Source organism: Natator depressus, chromosome 2, assembly GCF_965152275.1.
Source record: "Natator depressus isolate rNatDep1 chromosome 2, rNatDep2.hap1, whole genome shotgun sequence".
Classification (NCBI taxonomy): Eukaryota; Metazoa; Chordata; order Testudines; family Cheloniidae; genus Natator; species Natator depressus.
The window spans coordinates 234,763,394-234,779,035 of record NC_134235.1 but is presented as its reverse complement, the minus strand read 5'-3'; the positions used below and the strand labels follow the sequence as shown (position 1 = coordinate 234,779,035).

Below are 15,642 nucleotides of genomic sequence, written 5' to 3'. Positions count from 1 at the left end.
CTGAGTCAGAGCCCAGTGGCGAAGGTGGGCCCAGGCTCCCCCATGACAACCCCCTGCAGGTCATGGGCCTAAGACTCCAAATTTGCCTTCTGGTTTCTGAGTCTTTAGGGTTAATGTTTTCAATTAATCTGCAACCCTGAGGACTAAGAACTTGCTTTTTTTTTAAATGAAAGCTGAGTGGCTATATAATTGACTCTAAGGACATTGTTTTTAATAAAGCCCCCAAATATTGCTGTAGACTCACTGTAAAACTGCATGAGTTGAAAACGCTGCATTTCCAGGATCTTACAGCCAGCTTTTGGGCTACACTGGCCCCCAATTTTGTACTCCCTTCACATTAACACTAATCACAGTTTCCATGGTTTTTAATGTGAACGTCACTTCATTGCTGCTGATATAGCCCTCTAAAATGTAAATTGATCTCGCTGTGTAAGTCTGACCAAACTTCCTATTTCAGTTTGTGGATACCTTCTCCAGGGTTTCTCAAGAGGACATCATTGTTTTTGGTTTGGAAAACAGTAACTGTTCTGACTTAACAAAGCAGTGTTGAAAGAAGCATAGCAAAAACAAGCAGCACAAAGAAGCTTTCCTGGTTAAATGACTTTAGAGTCACCAGTCATGTTCCCCTTCAACAGATGTTGATATCACAGAATGCACCACCACAACTGACATTAGCTGGCAACTTAACAGGAAGTCTCAGCAGGAAGGCCCAGGATTGAATGAGGCTTGGAGACTGAACTCCCAGCTCAACCGTAGAGATGATCCTTTCAAGTTGGGGTTGATTCATGAAGTAAATGGGTGAGGCAGGATTTGGAGAATTTTGCAGTGCTGCTGCACATGCCACACATAGTCTACATATAAAACTTCACTCTACAAAGCCAGTGATACACTGGACAATATTTTTACAAAGAAAATCTCAAAAGCGCTAGATAGAAGTCATTCCTAGTGCTCATAAGATTTTTGTTGAAACCCTAGCCCTATTGAAGTCATTGGCAAAATTCCCATTCGCTCCAATAGGACCAAGATTTCGCCCATTGTGTCTAGAAAGGAGGTGAACTCCAGAAGGGAAATTGTTTTAAACGTCTCATCAACTTAATGGTGCAATTTTAACTAAGGGTTCTTGTGAGCCCTCCCCAGCCTGGGTACTTCCATTAATTTAGTGGATGTCAAGCCAGTTTTTATTGTTCCCTCCCATTTTGTATTCTGCCATTTAGGTCAAAAATTTAGGGAAAGATGTGATCCTATGCACTCAATTGGCATTCCTGCTGCACTCTTTGAGAAAGATCCCAGAATATAACCTTGCATGTGTCTTCCTTTGCTACATGTACTGTCTTTGGTGACTGAGGTGGTATTGTATACTATCTTATAGAACTCTAAGGAATAATTAAAAACTTGCTTGTCCATATCAAATATAAAAACAAAAACAACAATGAAACCTCTTACAGGCCTTGAACAGCTCTTAATTTTAGTTTTTTTTAAAAAAAGGAAAAGCTGCCTATTAGTAATACAGTTTACAAATTCTAATACTTCGGAATTTACAGACTATGGCCCCAGTCTCATGACTGAATTCAAATAAGCAGACCCTTTTGCCCACACAGTGCCCACACCCTATTGCCCTCAATAGGGCTTCACATGGGCACTGTTAGAGAGCTTATTCCTTCAAACTCTCCCACTTCCCTGCTCCTTCTTGCATGAACAGAGAGCAAAAATACCTGAAGTCCAAAGGTGCAAACAATGTAATGTTTATTGGGGTGAACTTCCAGCAAGCTTAAATCCAAGTTCCTTTTTCCTTATTTTCGAATCCCAACTTACTTCCTGTTTGCCCTAATTTATATAGTAATATTCCTAGCTATACCTTAACCAATCATTCTATTGAAATTTACCTAAACAATCCTAACATATTGTAACATAATTAGCTAACCAGTTATATCCCACCACCTTAATTAGTTTACACCCAGCCAAATTAATTATACAGCAGACAGAAACAATCGCAGAAACAGACAGAGACCATGCAAATAAACAATAGCGAAGTGTGAACTATAATGACAAAACAATACAGAAGTGAGGATTTCACAACTACATCTATAAAGACATAAGGGTTTCACAGCTGTGTCAACTGATAAGTGAGTTCTTACCAGACAGAAAACTATCAACCTAAATTTCCTTTTACATCTTCTAGGCTCTTCCCTTTCTCTGGAGGTGATAGATCGGATCACCTTCCTAATAGCCCCATATTGACTAGTTTGGAATGTGAGGATGTCACCGTTCGCTTCCCAGCTTATGGCTGCCTCTTCTGCTTAGCCAAAGGCATTGGCCTAAGAACAGGGCCTCAGATTGTCACAGTGAGAGAAGGCTCTTAAACAGATTCTTTCTTGTATATCTCTATTACTAGCTAAATGATAAACATATACCTGAATTTTTAAGGTATAGACCTTTACAGGCAGGCCTGAATATCTATATCCTAACAGCAGAGGTGAAAGTAAGCTGGTACGCCCTGGTACGGTGTACCAGTAAGAGCCGGTGCGCCATACTGGGACCGGATTTCCCAGAGGGCAATTTAAAGCCCTGGGGTAGCAGAGGCGGGACTGCGGCGGGGATTTAAAGGGCCCTGGAGCGCCAGCATCTGCTACCACCCTAGCCCTTTAAATCCCTGCCACCGCTACCCCAGGGCTCGGGCAGCAGGGCTCAGGCGGCAATTTAAAGGGCCCTGAGCTCCAGCCGCTGCTACCCCCCCCCCGCCCCCGGGGCCCTTTAAATCCCCCCTGAGCCCTGCTGCCTGAGCCCTGGGGTAGTGGTGGCGGGGCTCTGGCGGGGATTTAAAGGGCTCTGGAGCTCCAGCCACCGCTACAGCCCTGGCCCTTTAAATCCCCGCCTGAGCCCTGCTGCTGAAGCCCTGGCGTAGCGGCGGCTGGGCTCTGGAGGGAATTTAAAGGGCCAGGGTGGTAGTGGCTGCCGGAGCCCAAAGCCCTTTAAATCCCCATCTGAACCCTGCTGCTGAAGCCCTGGGGTAGGATTTAAAGGGCCTGGGGATTTAAGGCCCACCTCTTCCGGTTGAGGCCACGCCCCCTGCTCAGGACTCTGGCGTACCGGTAAGTCCTCTAACTTACTTTCACCCCTGCCTAACAGGCACAAGGGTCTGTTTGCACAGAATCAGCTGCAGGAATTGGGCTGTAAAAAGGACATGTGTTATATTCCTAGTCATAACTGAACTAATCCAGACAAATATAATGAGATAAGACCCTACAGAAACTTGTTTACAACACACAGGATTTTAAACAAACTAGAGACAATGCTGGAGGTCAAAGCCAGTACAGAGATTTAAGAGTCCAAGTAATGCATTAGGCTTAGTGTTGGAAAGAACCATGCACAGCAGCATTTTGAATCAGATGCAGTCTATGAATCAGCAGCTCTGGAATGTCAGTGCAGAAAGAATGGCAGTAATGGATGCAAGAGGACACAAAAACATGTGTAGGCCATTCCAAATCTATTTTAGCAAAGCACTTGTCTCTAAACTAAAAGATATTCCTGTGATGGTAAAATGATGTCTTGGTAACATATTAACTAATTCAGATCCCTAAAATTCTGAACAAAAGACAAAATCTGTTAACCGGACACAGAGAGAACAAAAAAGCTTTTTGAAGCAAGGAGCGGGTACTGGAGGGGCTGAGTGTGGAAACAGGATGTTGTCTTATCACTACTAAGTTTCCAAAACATTTTGGGCCAAATACAGTGGTGCAAGTAGAAATCATTTCTTGCTGGTACGCTGCACTCATGGGAGGGACACAAAGGGGGGGCACGTGACCTCCCCACGTGACTCTGCCCCGCCCCCAGCCCGGGCCCACCACACTCTCCCTGTCCCCTCCCCATGATCCACATCCATCCCACGTTACCTGGGGTGAAGGAGGGTGCTCTGTGCTCCTCCTGCTGTGCTGGAGACTTCTGCTGTACAGACCCCAGGCAGGAGGACTCAGGAGACACAGCTGTGTGGAAGGGCTGGGGACCGGGCTGGGGGCAGTACAGCCATGCCAGAGGAGCTGCTGGTGTGAGGCCGACCTGCAGCCCCACGTTCTGCTCCTTTTGCTGCTGTGGTTCCTGGGAGATCAGGGTTCTCTGGAACCACAGCGGGGAAAGGAGCAGAACGTGGGGCTGCCTGACAGTTCCTCTGGCACAGCTGCTCCCAGGAGGAACTGTCGGGTAGACACAGGAGGAGCCTGCCCCCAGCCCCGACCCCTGCACAGCCCTGTCCTCCGGCGGGGCTGCTGTACAGACCCCCAGGCAGGAGGACTCAGGAGACGCAGCTGTGTGGAAGGGCCGGGGACGGGGCTCAGGGCAGGCTCCTCCTGTGTCTTTCCAGTACACCATACCAGCTATAAATATCATACTGGTACGGTGTACCGGGATGTACCACCATACTTGCACCACTGGCTAAATCATACCTTGGCTAGTACTGAGACAGTCTAGAGGAAGCAGAGACTGCTGTCTCATAATCCTCTGTAAAAGCGGCAAAGAGTCCTGTGGCACCTTATAGACTAACAGACGTATTGGAGCATGAGCTTTTGTCACCCACGAATGCTCATGCTCCAATACGTCTGTTCGTATATAAGGTGCCACAGGACTCTCTGCCGCTTTTACAGATCCAGACTAACATGGCTACCCCTCTGAAGCTTCATAATCCTCTGTTACTGCATTCTCCTGGCTAAAACAGCATTCCTCAAAATGGGTGGGGAAAAGAGACATGTACTCTGGACAAGAGCAGCATCTGTTCCCAGCTATCTCAGGCTACTTACTGCATTGCAGCAGGATAAATGCCAGCTATCTGGAAGGCTGGATGTAAACTTTTAAATTGCAGAACACTCCCCTGACTTAGGGAAGTGGTATGTCAGACCAGTGCATTTCCTGGCCCTCATTACTAACATTCTCTTGAGCACCATGGAAAGATCTTGTCCTTCTGTTCATGCAGTGGAAAAGACTCCCTATGCTCTCTTATGCTCTCCGGCCCCCCATTCCCACCTCCTTGCCTCTCTCCACTTGTGCCCTAGCCCAGAACAGGGAAGCATTTTTTCTCCAGTATCTTCCAGTATCCCAAAGCATCTGAACACTCATTAGAGAAAAATGATTTTAGACTAGTTAACATGAAGAAAAAGTGGAGTAAATCACCTTTTTTTTACTGTGAAGGAGGGGAAAGCATGTGAGCAATGCTAGAAGAGTTTTGGAACTGAACTTTATTTTTAAATGGGTCATAATTCAGGACCTCTTCCCCCTTGTCGAATTCATTTCAAACCTTTGTAGAGAATGTCTACCTTTGCTCCAAATCTAACCTATCAGTTTTGAGGCCAATGTAACCTTTTTGTGCACTTTAAAGGGGAGACAAAAAGCAGTCTTGGAATGAAACTCAGTTGCGAACTTAACGGCCATTGCTACATAAAAGCACAAATTGATTAAGAAATAAATGATTTCAGAATAAACTTTTCCCCAGGCTTCTGCACAAAAGAACTCAGATATCTGAAAGACTCCTCTGGTTAACTTTCTGCATCAGAAGCAGCTGACTGAATGGGTAGATATTATGCACTGATCAGCATACAAAGAGTTCATTGCTATCATTCGCAGCGTGGACTCTAAACTTTATTAGAAATTATGTGGCAAGGCAATAATGGTGACTGGATGGATAGCTGGCAGGCAGGGCTCTGATAGTAATGGGAGAGAGCTACTAAAAATCACCACTTACTTCTCTGATTTTCAGTTGCGCAGGATTCTTTCACTCATTTCAGTTTCCTGTGAAAAGGCAGGCTATATTGTCAGCAGAAAAGAGTATCTTCAGTGCTTCCTATACCTACTTCTATAATTGTCTCTGACTGGAGCTTCTTTCAGCATATAATAGGGGGTATACTTGTGGCCCCTTAAGAAGTACCAGTCACAAACAGGTTCTAGTTTTGAATGGTTTCCTGGGTTATCAAGTAATTGCATTACAATTAATTTCTAAATAACAACATGGAGTCCTTTTCAGAGAGAAGGATAATAATCCTTCCACCACTACCTGCTGCACTGAAATCCTTGAATGGGATTGGAATGAGGGCAGGCCAGAAATTAGGAGGAAGAAGAGTCACTACATTTCATGCTATTTGTCAGTATAAAACATTCTCAAAGGTATCATAATATATTTCAGCAAAGATTGTGGTCAGAGGGAGAATATTGCATTTAGAAGATTATTGCTAAAGTACTGTTCTGAAGAACTGAATATGTTGAACTCTGAGAGCACTTTAAGACACATTCTTTTCAGTCTCGGTATGTCCAAACCAAGGTCTTAAGTGGAACTTTAATGATGCATAAGACCTTGTGTGGGCCACCTGCACTGGGGTGAATTTCACACATAATAATGTGAATGCAGCAACAGGACAAGTTTCCCTACAAGGTTCCGCTAATGACTTTAGCACTGGTTTGAAGGATGAGAAAGTAATTCACTCCCCTTTGTTCATTCAGTCCTTGGTTTCTACTGAGACTTCCCACAAGCGTGACAATTAATGTCAAATGTGATACTGTGGGTGATGAGGACACCTGTCCACTGAGAACTGGACTGAGACCACCAAAATAATTTCACACAAAACACCGAATAAACAACATGTGGTAAAAACTGTTGATTACTACCAGTGTGGGATTTGAATCAATAAATTAGAAGCATAATGCTCTGTTCCCCATTACTAAGCCCCTGAGCCATCCAATCCTCCTTCAAAATTTTCTGTGCTGTAAAAACATGAAAGGAAACTACTGAAACCTCTGGGTGTTTTCTTTTGAGTTATTGTACAGAGAGACTTTGTCTTGCCTCTGAATAATGAGACCTGGTTCCTGCTCAGCACCCCGCCCTTAATGAATAATTTTAAATAATTCAAATTAAAACTAAGTAATCATTGCAGAGTAATTGTTTTAACCACTGCATATAAAGCTGGTCCTTGGAAATAAATACATCATTAAACAAACAAACACAGTCTGTAATCTTTCCAGTCGAAGACTCAATTCATTTAGATTACTCTGCTGGTCCCTTCCCCAAAGGCTGAGGAAAAAGGGCTCTCCAGAGGAACAGGCAGAAAAGAGGAAACAAAACAAAATTATGTCTAATGGTTTGAACAGAATCACTCTCAATATGTGTAAATTAAATAAAACTTTTTAAAAAGCTTATGATTTTGGACATCACTGTTTATGGGTGGGGAAATTAGGTTGAACAGTAGAATGTTTTACCAGTAGAATGTCTGTTTTGGAACACTTAAAGTAAAAGTTAACTAGGTATGGTACATCATTGTTGTCATCTAGACAACAATTGTAATGCATGGCTATGCACTTTAGGATTATGTAATTCTTTATTTTAACATCCTTTTATCAATAACAATGTCTGTAGAAGCTTGTGGAGAAAAGTGCATAATAGTCCATTATTGGTAGGCTGTTCTGTTAAATTGTGTAAATGATTACACTTTAAATCTGATTGCTCATTACTTTTCTTTCAAATATGCAAGAGGCATATGCAGAATTTGTCTCTTTAATGTTGAAGTAAAATGTTTGTTTTTTCTCTCTATTGGCTTTTTAATAGAGGAAGTCTAATGACAGAACAGAAAATTGAGAAGTCACTGGCAGATTTGGGTGTGCAAGGAATACAGAGTTAGAATCTAAAATGTGCATTCTCTGTATTAATGCTGTGTGCAAGCTATATCCCTTTATACTCTAACAGCCCGTTTTTTTGTGAGCAATAAGAAGACATCTTAACAGCTTAAAGGCAAGAGGTCCACTATAATATTAAAGTACTGTACGGAGTCGTAAACTTAACTAAAAATCTTTTATGGATTATTCTTGATCATGCACAAAATTTTGACCTGAGACAATGGTTTATTGTGGAGAAGGTTCTTATCTGTATAGCTAGTGCCAGTAGCATGCCAACACAAGAAAAAATAACCCTGAAGTGTTATGTCATTTATTAATTGAGCCAGCTAGAGTCCCAAATACAGCTTCTCCAATGGCAGAAATGTCCATGGCAATGCACTATATACTAAATACATGGTGCAAACATGAGCCATCCTCTCTCATAATAACTAGAGCTGCAGTTCTGAGGTTACTATTAGGGCTGTCAATTAATCACAGTTAACGCAAGTGATTAACGCAAAACAAATTAACACCTTTTTTTAGGGCTGTCAAGCGATTAAAAAAATTAATTGTGTGATTAATTGTGCTGTTAATAATAGAATACCATTTACTTAAATATTTTTGGATGTTTTCTACATTGTCAAATATATTGATTTCAATTACAACACAGAATACAAAGTGTACAATGCTCACCTTACATTTATTTTTTATCACAAATATTTGCACTGTAAAAAACAAAAGAAATAGTATTTTTCAATTCACCTAATATAACTACTGTCGTGCAATCTGTTTATCATGAAAGTTGAATTTACAAATGTGGAATTATGTACAAAAAAACCTGTATTCAAAAATAAAACAATGTAAAACTTTAAAGTCCAGAAGTCCAATCAGTCCTACTTCTTGTTCAGCCAATCGCTCAGACAAACAAGTTTGTTTACATTTACAGGAGATAATGCTGCCTGCTTCTTGTTTACAATGTCACCTGAAGTGAGAACAGGCATTTGCATGGCACTGTTGTAGCCGACATCACAAGATATTTACATACCAGATGCACAAAAGACTCATATGTCCCTTGATGCTTCAACCACCATTCCAGAGTATGTGCCCATGCTGATGACAGGTTCTGCTTGATAACAATCCAAAGCAGTGCAGACCGATGCATGTTCATTTTCATCATCTGAGTCAGATGTCACCAGATAAAGATTGATTTTCTTTTTTGGTGGTTTGGGTTTTGCAGTTTTCGCATCAGAGTGTTGCTCTTTTACAACTTCTGAAAGCATGCTCCACACCTCATCCCTCTCAGATTTTGGAAGGCACTTCAGATTCTTAAACCTTGGGTCGAGTGCTGTAGCTATCTTTAGAAATTTCACATTGCTATCTTCTTTGCATTTTGTCAATTCTACTGTGAAAGTGTTCTTAAAACGAACATGTACTGGGTCATCATCTGAGACTGCTATAACATGAAATATACGGCAGAATGTGGGTAAAACGAAGTAGGAGACATACAATTCTCCCCCAAGGAGTTCAGTCACAAATTTAATTAATGCATGATTTTTTTAATGAGCGTCATCAGCATGGAAGCACGTCCTCTGAAACAGTGGCCGAAGCATGAAGAGGCATATGAATCTTTAGTGCACCTGGCGTATAAATATCTTGCAAAGCCAGCTACAACAGTGCCATGCGAATACCTGTTCTCACTTTCAGGTGACATTGTAATTAAGAAGTGGGCAGCATAATCACCTGTAAACGTAAACAAACTTGTTTCTCTTAGCGATTGGCTGAACAAGAAGTAAGAGTGGATTTGTAACCTCCAAAGTTTTACATTGTTTTGTTTTTGAGTGCAGTTATGTAACAAAAAACCCCACATTTGTAAATTTCACTTTCATGATAGAGATTGCACTACAGTACTTGTATGAGGTGAACTGAAAAATACTATTTATTTTGTTTAAAGTTATACAGTGCAAATATTTGTAACAAAATATAATATAAAGTGAGCACTGTACACTTTGTATTCTGTGTTGTCATTGAAATTGATGTATTTGGAAATGTAGAAAAAATCCTCAAATATTTAATAAATTTCAATTGGTATTCTATTGCTTAACAGTGCAATTAATTGCAATTAATTTTTTAAATCACGATTAATTTTTTTGAGTTAATCGCATGAGTTAAATGTGATTAATAGGCAGCCCTACTTTTTTTTTTAATGAGTGTTAATCGCAAATCTCTGTTTTGAACCTCTTCACTTACTGTACTTTATCACTTGGTGGAATTGGCACAGTTCCACTGTGTTCTCATGATCTGGAGTGATTAAATATCACAAAAAGTTAATGGAGCAAAGTAGCAAAAGTTCAGGTCTTTTGAATAGGATGTTTATTTTTTAAAAACTTCTGGATCATTCTCTGGATAAAAAGATGGTTATCTGTAGCTATTCCAAGGCTGAGTTCCAACACCATCAAAGTACTTCAAGTCTGAATAGCACCTATGTGCTAAACATGCTTTTGCCTCCAGTTCTTCTGCTATAGATAACCCTCCAACAGCAAATGAATCCTGCCAGCCATGACAGAGTTATTACAGAGTTTCAGGATTGCTACAAGCCCATGGATCAAACAAAGTACAACAGCTTAACCAATGCTATTGCAAAGTGGATAGCTATGGACTGGAGACCACTCAATATTGTACATGACAAAGAGCTAAGACATGTTATTCAAATTGCATCTTCCAGAATTGCATATTCTGTGTTGTAATTGAAATCAATATATTTGAAAATGTAAAAAAATCCAAAAATATTTATAATAAATTTAAATAGGTATTCTAATATTGTTTAACAGTGAGATTAAAACTGTGATTAATTGTGACTTTTTATTATCTTGAAATTAACTGCAATTACTTTTTTAATTGTTTGACAAACCTAGTTACTATGTATCCCTATCAATAGAACTTTTCTGGAAACAGAAAGTTGATCCAAATTTATTGTAGATAGCAACAATGCTAAACTTAAGAATCAGCATCAAATTGCCCTGGTTTTCTGTCTGGATAACAATAGTTCACTGATACAGTTTGAATATTGGATTTTGAATCATGTAGTTGTTTAACATTCTAAAGAGCCTCCTCATCTAGGACACAGTGAATGACGAATTTAGAATCTCGCTGGGTTATAGAACTTGAAAACAAGTCCGGTGCAAAGTAAAATAACCTTCAGCTTTGCCCAACCTACGCTGAAGCCAAAACAAAATATTGAGCAGATTCAACCAGACACCAGCCAGACAACAGGCCAAGAACCTTGCAGAACCTCCCAACTGCTGGAGATGCATCCACTTGAATGCCTTGCTGTCACAAAGCCTTTGATCCTGTCACAGGACTGCCCTTACATGGACAAGTATCTGCACCCAATGTCTCAGAAGCACTGAACTACCACATTAGACTTTCTGCAAAACTCTCAAGCAGGAAGAGCCCATATCAGTTTATCTAATGTGCCATTAGAGTTTTTACTCTTTACAGAAGAGATTTATTGAGATATTAAAATTCGTCTCCTCCCCAGTCTGAGTAGAAACTGGATTTAACATCTATCGTCATAGTGAAAAAACATTGCCCAAAGAGGGCAACTGGTTTTGTTCTTCCAATCCTAGGAGATTCTGCAAGGTGAAAGGCATTTTTATGCCATGAACACCACTTTTATGATCATATGTTATTGTAGACCCTTCATCACACAAACTAATGGGTCCTTACCTGCTATCCCCATGATCATCTCTTTTGGTCTCTTCCTTTCTTTCTCACTTCCTTTCTTTTTTGTTCCTCATGAACTTTTTCTTTTCTTTCTTATTCTTCCTCCTCTGTTTTTATTTCATACAGGTTGACAAGGTGTTAATGGCGTATTGTTAACCTGCACTCTCTTCTTAAGAGAGTCTGATTTTTAATGCTCTTGCATTTTTGGGTGCTTAAAAATCTGACCCTAAGTTATTTTTTTCCTAATTCCTTCCCTCACATAATGGCAATGCCTTGGACCTTTAAATATTTCCCTTTAAAGTTTCCCTGCTCATTGGTTTCTTATATCAAATTAAATTTCCTTGTATGGACTTTGTCCAATCTGCTATCTCTTTACATCTATACTTTGTTTATATGTTTATGGAAAAAAACAAAAAAGTATTTCATGTTAATAGAAAAAGAGAGAGCATTGTAAAGAGCTATTCCATTATAAATACAGCCTTTTAATAGACAAAAGATCAGTCTTTTCTTACCCTTTAAAAGCATTGCTAGATAGTGGTCTAAAAAGGGCAAACTAATCTGGATAAAATAATAACTGATCTGAAATTTCTTTTAAGTTTGGTTACTATTTCTTTTTGTTTATTTTAATGTTCTTGTTCCTGGGTTGGAAGCGGTACACTAGAAAGCTATTCTTATGACTCAGCCAAAGTCAGGAAGTACTGGAAATCTCAAGAGAAACCTGTTATTTCAAAACATCTAGCCCTGAAAGGTTCAGATAAATTTTGCTACTTAAAGGTTTGATTCTTTATAAATAAGACATCAAATACTCACAAATAACCAAATTTATTAACCCATGAGTACTCGTCAAAGATCAGTTAGCACAAATACAGAAGGATAAGAGTTAAACACTTTTTACTATTTAATTGATCATCTGGGGATGCAATCAGCAGCATGGACTGTTCCAGAAATATAACTCACTGCTGAGGAGTATATATACCTTATGTTGTTACCATGGGCACAAACTCCCCAAAATTAGTTTGCATAATTCTTGCCCTAATATTTCCATTTCTATGCAGTCTGCCTTTGCTATCCAAGATGGTTGGGAAATTGTACCTAGTTTTTAGCACAATTATATTAGTTGCTTCTTATTTTCACAATCCTCAGCAAAATACTATTTTATCTCTGTGTTAGCTAAGAACAAAAGCTTACACCCAGTTTGTAATATATTTCAGTATAGACGATGCTGGGGAAATGGTTTACTTTAGCATAAGCATGGATTCTCTTAAAAACATATAATATTGACTAAGTAATTTTGGCAACAATCGGAAAAGTATCTGAACTTTTGATTTGATTCAGACAAGCATCCCAAACATCACAGATTTTGAAGTGTGCTCCTTATGGAGTTGCTCAGATGTACTTGGCTGGAATATAGTTAACAACTCTCCTGCTGCTGCCCGAGAAAGAGCAGAATTTGGCTCACTCCCTCTCAACAGGTTTGACAAGAGTAAATAGCAATACTTTTTTTTTTTTTGGTCATTAAAGCCAGCAAATAAAACTTTTTAGAGACAAAGAAAACAGCTCTCATTCTTAGGTAATCACCTTTTCAGGATCGAACCATTCTTTAAAGTAAAGCAAAAACCAAAAAAACCCTCTCCCACGCCTCCTTTATGTATTAGAAGTAAGGACTCCTTTGTATTCTTGATAATTTCCCACTCATGATTACTTCTGTTTGTAGATCTTCTAAATCTCATCAGGCCTTCCAGGGTCTTACTGAAGCTTCATGACCACGTCGGAGTTGCTGGTTAATTTAAAAGTGATGTAATCAGCAGTCTAACATGCTGTGTCTGTTTTATAGTCCGAGTCATACTGCTCAGCAGTAAAAAGCCATAGCTAAGGATATGTCTGCCTCCCAGGTAAAGAGCTGTGCCACACCCACAGGCAAACAAGAAACAAAAATGCACTTCAGACCCAAAGAAATAACTGGATCTTCTTTTATATGCAGCAATCTCTAAGCACTCACCTGGAATTTTTTAAGAAAATGCTTAACTTTTATTAGACCTAGAAGGAAGTGCTCCAAGCAGCTTAAAGATCGAAAGAGCTAGCCTGCATGCTTACAGAAACTGCTTCTCCCTCTGCCTCTAGATCTATACCTATGTGCAATGTAGAACATTAGCTGTAACAATATACTATTGTCTGTCTGTTCCCAGGCAAACCTAGCTTGTGGGAACACAGCAGGCACTGGGTGTGTTGCTTTTTATTTTAAAGAAACAAGAGCTTGTAATTAACCCTTAAATTATTTTTATTTAAATGTTACGGGTGGGATCCCTAAAGGAACTTAGATGCCTAAGTCCCATTTTCAAGCACTACTGCAATCCACAAACCCTAGCTTGGTTGCTTTCTAACTCTGTAGGCATCTACAGTTGCTTGGTGTCTATGTTTTTTGAAGTACAATTTCCCTAGGTGCCTATGTTTCTGCCTCAAGCATGCATACTGCTGCCTCCCTTTAGGCACCTGGGTGCCTATCTCCCATCTATGCCCCACAGCAATCACAGACTAGGGGAAAGATAGATGTTTAAATTGTGCATGAGGTCTGATCCAGTAGGTCTGCTCAGAGGCCCCCCTAACCATTAGGCTATAGAGTCAGTCTAACGCTTTCTCTAGTCCAATTAATATGTAATTGAATTAAAATGCAACAACTTTAATAAGAGAGATTGAGGGAGCCCCACCTCAGAATATTCCACAGGATAGTGATTAGGGTTGCCAACTTTCTAATAGCACAAAACCGAACACCCTAGCCCACCCCCTGCCCTGCCCCTTGTCTGAGGCCCTGTCCCCTGCCCTACCCCTTCTCCAAAGCCCTGCCCCCTCCATTCCCCCCTCCCTCTGTCACTTGCTCTCCTCCACCTTCAGTCACTTTCACCAGGCTGGGGCATGGGGTTGGGGTGTGAGAGGGGCTGAGGGCTCTGGCTGGGGGTGCGGGCTCTGGGGTGGGGTCAGGGATGAGGGGTTTGGGGTGCAGGAGGGGGCTCTGGGTTGGAGTCAAGGGGTTTGGAGGGGGAGCTCAGGGCTGGGGCAGGGGGCTAGGGTGCAGGAGAGGGCTCAGGGCTGGGGCAGAGGGTGAAGGCTCCGGCAGGGTGGTGCTTACCTCAGGAGACTCTGGTTGGTGGTGTTGCGGGACTAAGGCAGGCTCCCTGCCTGCGCTGGCTCTACACGCCACCCCGGAAGTGGGAAGCATGTCCGGCTCCTAGGCATATGGGGCCAGAGAGGCTTCTTCTGCTCAGAGTCTCCAACTCCAAACCCCATTCTTGTGTGAGGCACCTAAGCCAGACCAGCTGTTTAGGTAGCCCATGCGACTCCCATTTGCTTTTTATTTGCCTGTTTTAGTATTATGGGAGGGGGGCCAAAAATATTCTTACGGCCCCCAATGGGCTAGTGTAACCCACACACCTTCTGGGTGTGGTGTTCTGTCCCATCTAGTGGCACTGAGACCACTTAAAAAGAGAGAGAGAAAATGAGTCTGCTCTACAGCCTTAGCTAACAGCCAGTTGGCTTTTAGCTCATGCTTCTCGGCTCCTTGGAGCTAAGATCAAAGTGTAAGTTCCAGAGGCCCCAGGTTCTATCCCGCCCACCAACAACCGGGGTCTGTCGGCATTACACTAGCACTGGCTCTGAGTCCTGACTTGTAGTCTGCTGACCCAAATGCTGGAGCGCTGCCCTGGTGCTGTGGTGTGCTCCAGCTGGCTGCAGGGAGAGGCTCAGTCAGAGCAGGGATCCCTGTGCCTGGCCTGAGGGGAGTCGGCCATTAGCCTTCAGCACAGGAAGGCTCAGGCTGGTAAATCTCCGGCTTGGGGGACACAAACGCTTTCTGCTTCTAAAATTTACTTTTTTATGAGATTGATAAAATGCCTCGTTTTGCACTGAAGCCTGAATACATTCAGCCGTTTTACATTTGTTTTTGAATTTCAAAGCAATTTTTCATTTGAAATAGGCCCTTTTTCCACTGGCAAAAGGGGTAATTTCTGAGAGAAAAATTCTTGAACCATAGCATAGTTTGAGAAACCGATCTGTTTTTTAAGTTTGCAAGGAAATAAATGAAAAGAAAACTAGAAGTTTTGCTTCTTGTTGTAACTATTATACCCACTTCTGCTCAGCAGGTTGTGCTACTTGAGTAACAGGAAGGAAGAGCAGCCCATTTGTTTTGGATTGGTGGAGCACCAGGCAGGAAGATGGGCATGGAACAATTCTGAGAATGCGCTAAACTGCACAGAATAGCAGAGAACAAAGGCAAAGAAAGGAGATTCTGAAAGCTTTGAAAAT

The 15,642-nt window shown here is 41.3% G+C and overlaps 1 long non-coding RNA gene across 2 annotated transcripts in view; it reads right to left on the bottom strand.

Moving 5' to 3' along the window:
- LOC141983256 (uncharacterized) overlaps positions 1–14,887 on the bottom strand; it is a 47,839-nt gene extending 32,952 nt beyond the window's left edge. For both annotated transcript variants that reach the window (XR_012638327.1, XR_012638328.1), the window contains exon 1: positions 14,471–14,887. This is a non-coding gene — a long non-coding RNA (uncharacterized LOC141983256). The remainder of the gene's footprint in view (positions 1–14,470) is intronic.
- Positions 14,888–15,642: the final 755 nt, after the last annotated feature.